Source organism: Sceloporus occidentalis, unplaced genomic scaffold (genome assembly GCF_023333645.1).
Source record: "Sceloporus occidentalis isolate IW3139 unplaced genomic scaffold, rSceOcc1.0.p SCAF_132, whole genome shotgun sequence".
NCBI classification, from domain to species: Eukaryota; Metazoa; Chordata; class Lepidosauria; order Squamata; family Phrynosomatidae; genus Sceloporus; species Sceloporus occidentalis.
In genome coordinates, this window is record NW_028317112.1 from 2787379 (window position 1) to 2800449 (window position 13071).

Here is a 13071-nt window from a genome sequence, read left to right on the forward strand (position 1 = left end):
TAATATATTATTATTTTTATTATTCTCATCATGGAAGGTATACGGCCCATCATACCCTCTAGTATTAACACATACGGAACTCCAGAAAAAAGTATAATTTCTAATTTAATTATATTAAAAATGTGAACTTTTGATGTGGCTGCCAGTAGTGCATTAGGGGGTCTCAGTCCTGTCTTGTTTCCATACCCCTTATTAAGGATTTTTTGACGCTATTTTGAAGATATTCGGAATTATTACTGATGTCTTTTTCCTATTCTATTTTTTTTTTTTTTTTTTTTTTTTTACCCATTATAAATTTTACACAAAAAGTATCAACGTTTTTGAGATTGGAAACTCCTCATATGCTGGGATTTTAATCTATCCAAATCGACGATGAGATAACAGGGCGACTTTCGTTTAGTAATAAAAATATGAGATCTCATAAAATCTGTGTATTATGCACCAGAGACGCAGGTAGCAGCTGGGTAAACTGGCCGTGGGTTTGCCACAAAAAATGAATATTTACAAACAAATACGTTTTGTGTTAATGAATAAAACCTAAAAGCCTCTATATTGCGTTAAAATGTTAATACACTATTTGGATGTGGATTGCCGATTGAAATGTCCTCCTCCGTGATGTGTAAGTTATTAGAGAAAGGCGACTTGTGATGTAAGCCTTTTTCTCCTCGCGTAAAAGGAGGTTATGAAGATTCCGGATAAATAGCCAAGAAAAGGAAGGTCAGGTGTGAGCTGGGATAAAAATCTTACGTTTTTGGAAGCAGATAAATGCTCTGAAAATCCAAGAAAGTGTTTTGTCTCTAATCTGAGAACTCTGGTGACCTCTCAAAGCATTTCTACTAAGATGTCATAGAAACGCAGAATTTGACGTCAGATCAGACCCATTCGGCCCATCTAGTCTTTTAACGTGCTATCTGGGGCAAATTCATTTTAGCAAAAATCCGGGGAGCTCTCAGCGTATTCTCCAAGACTCGAGTTATCGGTCATCTGCTATTCTAGTTTGTAATAGAAACACCTGGGTTTTCCTTTATTGATCAAACAAAAGAGGCTTGGAATGTTGTATTTGCCCTATAAAGACTAGATCCCTTTGATCTACTTTGTTCTGCATTGATCCCAGAGTAGACGGTGTCCTTACTGGTTTATGATACTTAATGGTCGGCCAACATAGTTCGGAGCGAGACCTCGAGTCACTAATGTTTTATTATGAAGTAGGAGAGGTTCCTTCGTCAGATGTAAGAGGAATGGATCTCTTAGGTGGGAATATGGCGGCCACTGATGGCGGACACTATTTCTCGGCTGTTGGCAGCTCGGGGTTATACCGCTCCCCAGACCACAGCCTAGAAGGTCTCCATGAAATACCCCGGATTAAGTAAACTAACACTTAATGTATTCATCGCAAGAGCTGCATGAGACGTCTGTCTTTCCTCTCCCTCGTGCTTTTTTTTTTCTTTCCTTTTCTCTCTTCCTACAACACTAATGCAGATACTTAGAAACCTATGCAGATTCCAACCGCAGAACAAGTTGAGCGAAGCCAACAATAACACAACATATATATTAATATGTAGAACATCAACACGGGCCATCTGGAGATCTAATGAATAATCAAGGGGATTCCAAATTAAACTGTAGTTTCTTTCGCCCTCTCTCTTCTGAATCTTTAGGACAACACTGTCAAATTCAATTTCGTCAGCTCCGACCAAGAATCAATTTTTCAAACTTTTATGACAGGCCTAATCGCTACCACCTGTTGCGTGACTCTTAGCCTTGACTGGCATGTTACCAAGCGGGGTGGAAACGTATACACAAAGACCCTTATTAGGCTCTGGCTGTTACTCAGCTGTGAGGTCACCCATCCATTAAATGAGTTCCATCCCACTTATTTTTTTTTCTTTTGCTCTGTTTTTATATATATATATATATATATATATATATATATATATATATATATATATATATATATATATATATATATATATATATATATATATATATATATATATATATATATAGTGGAGTTTTTTTTTCCTTGGTGGAAAACCTATATATACGTACATAGATTTTCCACTTGGACCATACTATGTCAATGGGTACAGCTGGGATGACCCATCGGTTTTTTTCTTCGGAATTTGGCACGTCGTTATACTTAGACATGTATCTGATGAGTCCTCCTAATATAGCCTCCTCCTGAGAGATTTGTGTCCGAGGTCGGCCGTTTGTCATTGTCTACCAACTGAAAACATTGAGGCTGGGTTTCCATTGCCGAGGAACGCCGGCCGGGCATTCAGTAGAGGAACAAGTACGATAATCCAGAGAACAATGTGGTGTTTTTTTTTGTGAAGACTCTAGAGCTTTGTCATTATGCTGCTTGAGAACTTTTATCAGGTGTATCCTACCCAAGGGTGTAACTAGACAGCGTTTAGAATGTAATGAGGATTATGGATCGTTGGGGCATGTACCCTGTATCATCTAGAAGACCAGGCTTTAGCGACCATTCAAAGATTTAGCGGTCATCACTGAAAATGTTCATACCGATTTCCAGAAAATAGCCCTTTGAAGGAGAATTACGTTTTTATTAATTACTTTTTTTTTTTTTGTGTCAAATACTATTGTAATTAATAAAAACATAAATAACATCTAGTGATTTGGTGGATTTATAAATGCTTTGTGAGGGGATCGGCATTTGGCTCTTGAATACAAGGCGAGACCAACGACCGATGAGTCTTTACAGCAGGAAAAACGAGCAGGTTAGACGGGATGAATGAGTCTGATCTACCATCAAGTTCTACTTTGTACGTGTGTGTAAATACACATTATATGCTTAATCCATGGCTTTTTTGGGCTGGACCAGCCAGCTTGGGCTATAGCCCAGCTTGTCTGGAGGGGGAAGAGTGTAAATCATCTAGAAGGACACGCTCAAGGACTCCACATCCACCGCAGGAGTCTGACTCGGTTCATACGGGTCCGACGGTCTCAGTCAGTCTTAATGCCGCTTGTTAGTCGCGCGCATCAAGGCTTGTTGGGTCAGGTTGCTGGACATGGATACCTATAGATACTCAATGAACATATCAAACGAGTTATTTTTTGGGGGTAGACATAGTCTTATAGCTTCACTTTTCTAATGGTGACCTCGGTTTAATATCTGTAATGGGAAGAACTACTTCAAATGACATCTGTAGCGAAATAATAGTATACGGAGTAAATATTGAATATGATTCTATATGATAATCAAACATATCCCTATCTGAATTACTTTAAACGTACGAGCCAAACAGAATCCGGCTAAAAACAATAGTTTTCCTATTTTGTTTGCCGTTCTGAGTCTTGACTTCTTTCCCAACCAAGACGATGGACAGAATGCTCTAAATGTCTCAATAAGTTAAAAAAGAAAAAAAAAAAAATATGCATTTTCCATAGGATGGTTTTAATTTAAAAGTAACTTTTTATGTTTGTTAAATATTGATCTAAATGAACAGCTCTGCCCTTTGTGCGGTTACGCGCCGACATCCCCTCGCCCGGCCCGCCATAACGACTACATCTTTCTGAAACAGGCGAGGTGTTACGCGATGAATGCTTTCCCTTTATTTCATCCTTAATACAGATTACCGAGTAACAACTCGGCGGTAACTAAAAGTGGCAAGTCCCGCGGCCCGGGGGCTGTCTACATAACTAATAAAGCTGGAGCAGACCACTTTTACTACACTTATTGACATGTCAGGACCCCTTTAGTACGCTGCGTGTTAGCGGAACCGTGTAATGGGAGCGTTCCCATGAGCTCTTTAAGGGGGATCTCTGTTAACCCTTGTTCAGCCAAGAGGAAGATCCTTTTCCTTGTAAAATATTATTAAAGCGTCTCGTTCCAAAACGCAGCACAAAGATACTTTCAGACTCGACTCGTGTTGGGAAATCTCGGAAATTGCGCCTGAATTTGGTAGCCGGGGGGGGGGGGGGGGGGTCACGGACTCGACAACACTGAGCATGTCATTTAAATTCAAGCAGGTTAATTTGGCTTTGACTTTTAATCCGCAGGAGTCAGAGGTCTCGGGTTAATTTTGTTTTGAGATAATCAAGTGATTGTCCTGGAACCCGGCTCCCTGTTCACAATTAGGTGACACTTGCCTCCCGTTAAATGCAAAACTAAATATCCGAATTTTTCACCCCCCCCCCTTTTTTTTTTTTTTTTTTTTTTTTTCCCCTCCAAGTCTCCGTGGACTCATTTTCTTCCAATTATGCCATGAGAACAAATATTTGAACAATCTTGCTGCGGATTCACATGAAGTTTTCAGCCATAACACCTCATATCCTCGAGGCTCAAGTGTCCTTTTAATTGTAAAGGGAACAGAATATTTCCCCTTACACTGATTTGGAATCTGCGGGATTTCTGTAAAACGGTGTTCTGCATTTTTTCCCCCCCTGAAATCTTTGAGTGTCTCGCTGCTGTTTTTTTTTTCCTCTTTTCTTTTTTTCTTTTTCTTTATTGGAAACATATTCCACTTTGCTAAATACATTTTTATACACTCTCATATTTACATATAAAAACTTTTTTTGGGGGGCTTTTAGGAGATGTTCTGGGATGAAATGTTTTATTTGTTAAAGTTTGGTGGATGTGACTATATATCATATATATTTAGTGTGTGTGTATATATATATATATATATATATATATATATATATATATATTCAAATTTTAACCCTTTTTTCTCAGTATTTTAAATTTTTTCAAAAATTCATTAAATATTGGGGTACCTACCAACTCCTTTTACATCACACATAGAAACGTAGAATTGTTGGTCTCGTCTTAGATTCAGGAGCCGTATGTCTGTCCCGCGCATGTTTAAATGCCCTCATTGTATTACCCTCTACCACTTCTGCTGGGAGGAAGTTCTATTTATCTTCCACCCTCTAAGTAAAGTAAAAGTTCCTTATGTTACATCTAAGCCTCAGTCAATGACGGCCAACATATGGTACATCCGATGGATAGCCCAAAGTTCCTAAAGCAGATGAACGTCTGCAACCTTATGGTCGAGGGTAAGAGGGGCAAAACTAGGAAGATGACCACTTACTAAAGCATTCACCATGACAAAGTGCCCAAAAAGTCCATAAAAAGGGGCGGCATGTGAGTCCATGGGGCAGTTTCTCCTGGCCATACCTCTCCCATAGCTTGGTCGGCCGTATTGAACCCCGTCTGGTTGCTTGACGTTGCCCGGCTTTGATCATGCCAGCATGAAGAATCATGTCTAGGCTGAAACTCTGAAAAATATTGACATATGAAGACGTGCTCCCGTTACCTGCGCATGGGGGCAATGTTTTGCATAGCGGTGACCCCCGAGTGCCGTTAGCCGCCGCCAGGAAAGTGTCGCTTGCAAGTAGCCATAGGGATCACTGAAGCAAACCTTGATCATTGATCCCTAAAAAAAAAAAAGAAAATAGGTATCTGTCTCTTTAAGGCAGGTATACGGCGCATGGAACCCGCGAGAAACGGAGTAGCAGACGATATAATTAACACACCCCGGTGCGCTAGGACCGCAATTATTCTAAAATCACATGGCAAGCTGCTGGAGTATTTCATTTCACGTTCCGCTGACACCTCTTAATTGGATGACACAGTATAATACGTAGAACAGAAAAAGCATAAATACTTTATTCTTTCTAGTGCTAGATCTGGATCAGATTGCAGCCGGTCGATCGTTTTAGGGTAGGACTTTCCTTTATGTGTTAAAAATCACTCTTCATGAAAAATGTATTTCTTATTGAGAGACCAAAAAAGTTGGGGCTTCTGGTTATTGTCCTGGCTTAAAAAATATTCAGCCGTCTCGTGTCCCGGGCGATCGTCTTCGACGTAACTGGCAAAAATGCAAAGAAGATTACATAGATCGGATTTTGCATTATGATTCCAATTTGGAATTTTGCGTACAGGGATATTTTTACACGGTCACGAAGATCTAACACGCGATTGGATCACCTGGAAAAATAAACATGTCCCGTTTCGCCTAATTACACGCGACACGAAGAAAATACGGAACGGAAATACATTAAAGCAGCTTCTCAGAACACAAACGCACCGCGGTAATATATAAATACTCATTTGCATCGGTAGATTGCATTAAGAATCGCCACGCCATAACCTAATCAGCGTCGGAGATATAGCATAACGGACTGTAATCAGCGGCGTGATTGGGCGGCCATAAAAATAGGAAACTTTCCGTGTATTTATACAAACTGCGAGGAGTCGGCGGCCAACAAGGAAAGATATTTTCACTCGATTAGAAGTCTAACGGTTTGTTTCCTGGACTGGGTCGTCTTCTTTCCCCTCCACCTACCTTTAGAAAGCCTGCCAGTAGCGTAGGTGATCACTGAGGACCACAGCTGGTGGACGGCACCACCATGACGTTCTTTCCTAACTTGGCATACAAGTGCAAGTCATAGGGGGCGCCATAATCATAGCTCACCTAGGGCTGGCCCTGCAAATACAATATATGGAAAGGAACACCGGGTAGGGCTTTGCGTTAGAGCTCAAAGTGATCAGTGGTGAGGACAGAGTCCATGGACATCCAATCTACATCCTTTGCAAGATTCTTCAGTGAGGATCCTTCTGTTACAAGAAGAAGAGGAATGTATATTTTCTATGCCTAGTTTGAGCGTTTGGTCGATTTCTCTTTGTCAAAATATGGAGTCTATAAAATAACACGGATGAAATCTCTGTAATATTCCGGAACAGACTTACATTTTGGGGGGTAGCGTTTAAAAATTGCCTTTGTAAATTGTCTTAGTAGACTTGTAAGCATTGACCGAAAGCAATTCAAAAGACAATTTTCGTTTGGTTTTCAGCCCGTTAATTCCGTTTTCGGCCCTTTCGGTTGGGAAGACACTTGAAGGGCGTTTTTGATTCAGAAACAAGATTTCGAATGTCACTCATTCTCTCTCAATGTCTCTCCACCTTCTCCGACAACAGCTTCCGCCTGAAATATGAGGTTCACGGGGACCCTCAAACATATAGCACCCCTTAAATTGGGGACTGTGGCATAAGTCAGGTTTATCGTGCACAAAGATTCTGGTTTGTTTATTGGGATGGTCGGCAGCTATTGCTGGCCCTGCTGAAATAGGCCACTATAAATTTAAAATAGGGAGAAAACTACGTTCGCTGGGCTGACCTGTATATGACATCATAGTTGATTATCCTGATGTCGGGCCATTTTAATGTATTATACATTAGCTCTATTTTCTTTTATATTTTGGTACGCACCATATATATGCCCTTCTTCTACGTGTGTGTATGTATATATATATATATATATATATATATATATATATATATATATATATAATATACACACACCAGAGATATATATTGTTATATAGGAAAATATTCTTAGACACACACACGTACGTACATACATATATAATATATATATATATATATATATATATATATGACATTTTTATTTTTACAAACAAAAGGCAGCTGTTCTAACAGTCTTCTATAGAACCCTGCAGGTCTATCATTACCGAGTGATACTAGACAGACACGCGTATTATTTTACAGACTTTTTTGTTATTTTTGATTTCTTTATTTCAGATATGAAATCCGATCGGGCAGTTAGAAGAGAAAAAAAGAACCCCCCCCCCCCAAAAAAGGAACAATGTTTTGCTTTTGGCTTTTTACAAGCGCAGAACCATGTATTATATTAAAAAAATAATAATAAAATCAGATTCCGCACCTAACGTGGATCACGATACCAGATGTGAGGTCTACCAGCGGCCCTGCTGGCGACCACCTGCTTAGCGTGTATTAAAAGTCCTGTGTGGTAGCTGATGTCATGTCCAATGCCTGGGATCTGGAATAATTTTTAGCAGCGCAGACCATATCAGGTTAGAGGAATGTGCAAACTTCTGGATCTGGCTCTGTCCATCTGCGGTAGTCGTGATTGGACAGAAAAGAAAAAAAAGAAAAAAAAAAAAAAGTATTTTCTTTTAAAACGAACGCAGTTTGGAAATATTGCTTTGGCTTAAACTACTAGACGTAATTAATCCCCCGGTTATAACGACAACTGGATTCAGGACAGAACCTCTGATTTACCGAAGACAGCAAATTCTGAGCTAATCCTGGTGTTCTAGAGCCTGCCTGTATTTCCGTGCGTTAAAATGCTTTTTTTTTTTTTTTGTTATTTTAGATTTGAAAATTGTAAAACATTTAATATTTTTAATATATATAATATTATTATAATATTTTTTTTATCCTTAACATTTTTTTTTTTTTTTCTGCCCGGTGGTCATAATAAATTAGTTTATTTTATTGTCGATTTAAAAAAAAACAAAAAAAAAAAACGAAAAATAGTTTCAAAATATTTATTTTTAACTTACAATAATAAAAAAGTGTGTATAAAATATCAGAACTCCCCAGGTATTTTTGATATGTTTTTTAAAATATTTTCTTAATTATTTTGAATTTTTTGCAGGAGATTTAGGCGTTTTTACGGGGGGGGGCGTTATTCTTCAGAATGTTTTTTTTTTTTTTTTCTTTTTCTTCCTTTTTTTCTTCTTAAATCTGTCACTCTAATTGCTTTTGATGGAGTGCTAATTTGTAAGCAGCGGGGTGCTACGTATGATAATAACTTCTACGGCGTACGAGCCGCCTCTCTGAAGCATTAGGTGCTGAGGTGTTTATTTTAACATGGGGGAACATTTATCACCCGCGCGCTTTCTCCCGCGCCTTACATTCTATCTTTTCTTTGAAACCAGTGTGACCCGATACAAATCTGACACGGCTTGTAAAACATAGTAATCCTGGACATTTTCAGCCCCCCCCCCCAAGTATATTACTCATTGAATCTTTTTTTTCCCCTTGTATTAACCCTTTGAGTATCAGAGGAGTTTGCAGACCCCCCCTGCTTTTGCCATTTATACTACACTCATATTTGGTTAAATAAAAAAAAACCCAAAACATTTTTTGGAGTGTAGATATATTGGTTATTTCAATTGTAACATTTCCAACCTGAGATCGTGTGGTTTTTGTTTTTTGTAAAAATATTTTTATTTATTTTAAAATTTTGTTAATTCACATATTTTGTTAAAATCGTTTTCTTTGCGAGTTCTTGTAATGCCTCCCGTAACAGTAGGATGTTTGAAGGGTTAGGATTGGCGCGGAGGGTTTTTGGCTCCCTTTGTGTTTGTCCAGTGGTTACATTTTGATTTTTATACACTCTCCAGTAAATAAGTGTTCTGGCTTTTTGGCTTCACAGTACATTAACCGCGTAAGCATTGCATGCGCAGCCTCATCCCCACCTCGTTACACACGGTGCAGAAACCTGATCCGCGGCTGCTGGGTATTTTTTCTTCTAACCAGGTGATTATTGACGGGGATGTTTCAGACATGGCTTGGTAGGGCTCTTTCACGCAGCCCCTTCTTATTGCGCTACTAACTCGATGCATATTGATTCCTGGGCTGTTTTTTTTTGGGGGGGGTTGTGACTAGAATGGAGATTTTCCAGATACGATTGCAAGCATAGAAACATTACATTCATAAAGTTACATTGTAAAACAAGATATACGTATTGTGTTTAGTAAACTCAAGGAAATGAAACTGACAGCGCAATAATAGAGATTCGTATTGTGCTAAAACACACACTGTATATATATATATCTATTTATTTATGTAAATATGTGTGTACGATATACACAAATGCGGTAGTTGGAACTACAGTTGCCATGGGACACAGGAGTGATGGGAGTGATAAAGGGCCATTGGAACACAGGAGTGATGGGCGTGATAAAGGGCCATTGGAACACAGGAGTGATGGGAGTGATAAAGGGCCATTGGAACACAGGAGTGATGGGAGTGATAAAGGGCCATTGGAACACAGGAGTGATGGGAGTGATAAAGGGCCATTGGAACACAGGAGTGATGGGCGTGATAAAGGGCCATTGGAACACAGGAGTGATGGGAGTGATAAAGGGCCATTGGAACACAGGAGTGATGGGAGTGATAAAGGGCCATTGGAACACAGGAGTGATGGGAGTGATAAAGGGCCATTGGAACACAGGAGTGATGGGAGTGATAAAGGGCCATTGGAACACAGGAGTGATGGGAGTGATAAAGGGCCATTGGGACACAGGAGTGATGGGAGTGATAAAGGGCCATTGGAACACAGGAGTGATGGGCGTGATAAAGGGCCATTGGAACACAGGAGTGATGGGCGTGATAAAGGGCCATTGGAACACAGGAGTGATGGGAGTGATAAAGGGCCATTGGGACACAGGAGTGATGGGAGTGATAAAGGGCCATTGGAACACAGGAGTGATGGGCGTGATAAAGGGCCATTGGAACACAGGAGTGATGGGAGTGATAAAGGGCCATTGGAACACAGGAGTGATGGGAGTGATAAAGGGCCATTGGAACACAGGAGTGATGGGAGTGATAAAGGGCCATTGGAACACAGGAGTGATGGGAGTGATAAAGGGCCATTGGAACACAGGAGTGATGGGAGTGATAAAGGGCCTCTGTACGCCTATGAAGAGATTTCATTAAAAATCAGCCGTTTCCAGCTACAATAGTCATTTACAACATTAACCCCGTCTGTGCTGGATTTCTGATCCATTTCATGTTATTTCAATGGACATAAGTTGCAAAAAAAACCAACCCAAAACGCAAGGATGTTTCTAAGTGACTTCAAACTTTTGAACAGGTGTGTGTGTGTAAATATGTGTGTGTGTATGAATGTATGTATAAACTCTACTGCGTTTTGTGCATATTGTATGCAGATGCATTTATTTTCATAATTTATTGATTTCTATATAGCATCTCTTGTAAGTTGGAAGGAGAACATTTCCTTTTTATTATGTATTAATATTTATTTTAGATCGCCGTCATATTATACAGAGCTGTACAGTGTGTGAACAGGTCTCAATAAGTGACAAGGGCCTCCTGGCTTCTAAACTCTAAGTAGAGTTGCGCAGCCCTGCATTTATGTGACGTGCGTTCCGGTATAAGCTGTAAGAAGTTTAATATTAATGGGGATTCGCAGTCATTGGCAGAAATGGCTGCAGCGTTGGTGGGAGCGGGTAGTGTTTTTACTAGAACATGCGCAGTAACCGTAATAACGGAATGGCTCTTATCTTCTATTCTATGTTTCTGTAACCCCTTCCTATTTTAGTTCATGCATAGGTATAGCAAACTCCATTCCTGTTCTTACTATAGAGGGGCAAAAGTTTAAAGTAACATCAGGAAATATTACTTTACTGAAAGGGTAGTGGATGCGGGGAATAGCCTTCCAGCAGAAGGGGTCAAGGCTACTAAAGTAAAGGTGTTTAAGCAAGCATAGAATAGGCATAACGCTGAGCTAGATATGAGATAAGACCAGGGATTAAGGAAAGTATTGAGAGGTTGGGAACACCGGATGGCCGAATGGTTCTTATCTGCCATCGCTTTCTACGTTACTAGAAATTCTGAGCAATTGGATCGGCTGCGCATGCGCACATCAGTGCAGTGGCACTTTATGCCCCCGATAGACCGCCCTGAGGGTCTCTGCTCATTTCCCTGGTTAGGTTCCGCTACTGTGAGCTTAGCTGTGATTTTATGTCGAGGAGACTATTGTTCTGCGTCTCCCCCCCCCACACACGTTTTATCCGCTGCGTTTCATGGAAAGTTTATTATGTGGAACTCCTCGGAACAGCGTGTATTAATTCACATCTCATCCGCAATCCGCTGAGAAATCGGCTGCTGAGTTTCCAGGCATGCAAAAAAACCGCCAGTTTTATAAATAGGAAGTAGCCGATCCGTGATAATATCGGTGAATCGGATCCTTCTCCGCACACGAAGCAAAAAATCATCCCGAATGTGTACTCAAAAGACACAAAACACTTTGGAGTTAAATGCAAAGGATCTACGTACGGCGTGATCGTAAAGCCCCCGAGCCGCGCAGGAAGAAGACCATGGCTGGTGGCAGTTCTGTGGCTGGCTTATAATGCTGAGATTAGTTGCCTGTAACAGCTGTGGCTACAAAGGTTTTTCTGCGTAGCCAGACATCCCGAACCAGGCTTTGCCTTTATGATAGAGATCTGCGGGAGACCACCGAGTGCGGCTAAGTGTCGTCTTCTCAGTTCCCCAATTCAAGACTCCGAATCGTTCTGTCTGTTAAATATCATTAACCCCTTAAGGACAACAGGTTGTCCTGAAACCCATTAAAACAATGCATTGTGAGCCCGTACGTGTACAGGCTTTGTCATGAAGCAGTTAAAGGAGCAGTGTCTTTTTTTTATGTACCTGTTCCTTTAACCGTTTAGGGGCAGGCAGGCTGGGGTTCTAATAGGGTTACATGGCTTCACTCCTTTCCGTTTGTTGGCCTCTTACCCTCTTTAGCATGCTGTGGTGTTGGAAGTCTTTAGAGTGTCCACGGTGCCCAAAGCCATTAACACGCATCCACACGGAATGGCTGGGAGACTTGGAACTTTAGCTTTGTCGGATCCGTGCTGTATATATTTTAAAGGGATAGTCTCATCGGAACTACTAGTACGTTTAGCGGGTGAGTTAAAGCTGAGAGTATATAGACTTCATTATTCTAAAACACATCTTAAAGGGGAACTGCATACTAACTAATGAACGCAGTAACATCACAATAGAGGGTTTGCTTAGTCTTTTGGGAACCAGTGTAACTATTTTGGAGGTATGAGGCTCAAATGTTAACCTCAGAGACCCCCGAGGTCTGGTGAAGTTGAAGATGATGGAACCGGTGGCCCCCCGACCACTTGCCTCGTCTGCGCCTGTCCACTATGCTGAGAGCTGGGATATGAAGTCCTACATCTTAAACATAAATGGAGAAGGTCTGCGCCGGTTAGCCAAACGTGCCGGTTTCATGGGAAATCTCCCCAACTGGCTTATAGAGCCTGTGGGGTAGATTTCTCTGGTCCCCTGGAATTGCCCCTAGGACTAATTGGCACAGGCAAGAAATGACCACTATACAGAACGCTGTCTCGATAAAACGTATCACCTTTAACCATTGGCTTCATCCTCTCTTGGACCAATATTGCAATATCCATTTCCAGGCGTTATTTTATATTTGGGTAAAGACTTACAGCCCCCAA

General features: G+C 40.6%; 1 protein-coding gene across 1 annotated transcript in view; it reads left to right on the forward strand.

Annotated features, from left to right (window-relative positions):
* Positions 1-13071, forward strand: part of LOC149281467 (biotin--protein ligase-like) — a 61984-nt gene that overhangs the window by 26319 nt on the left and 22594 nt on the right. The window lies entirely within an intron of this gene.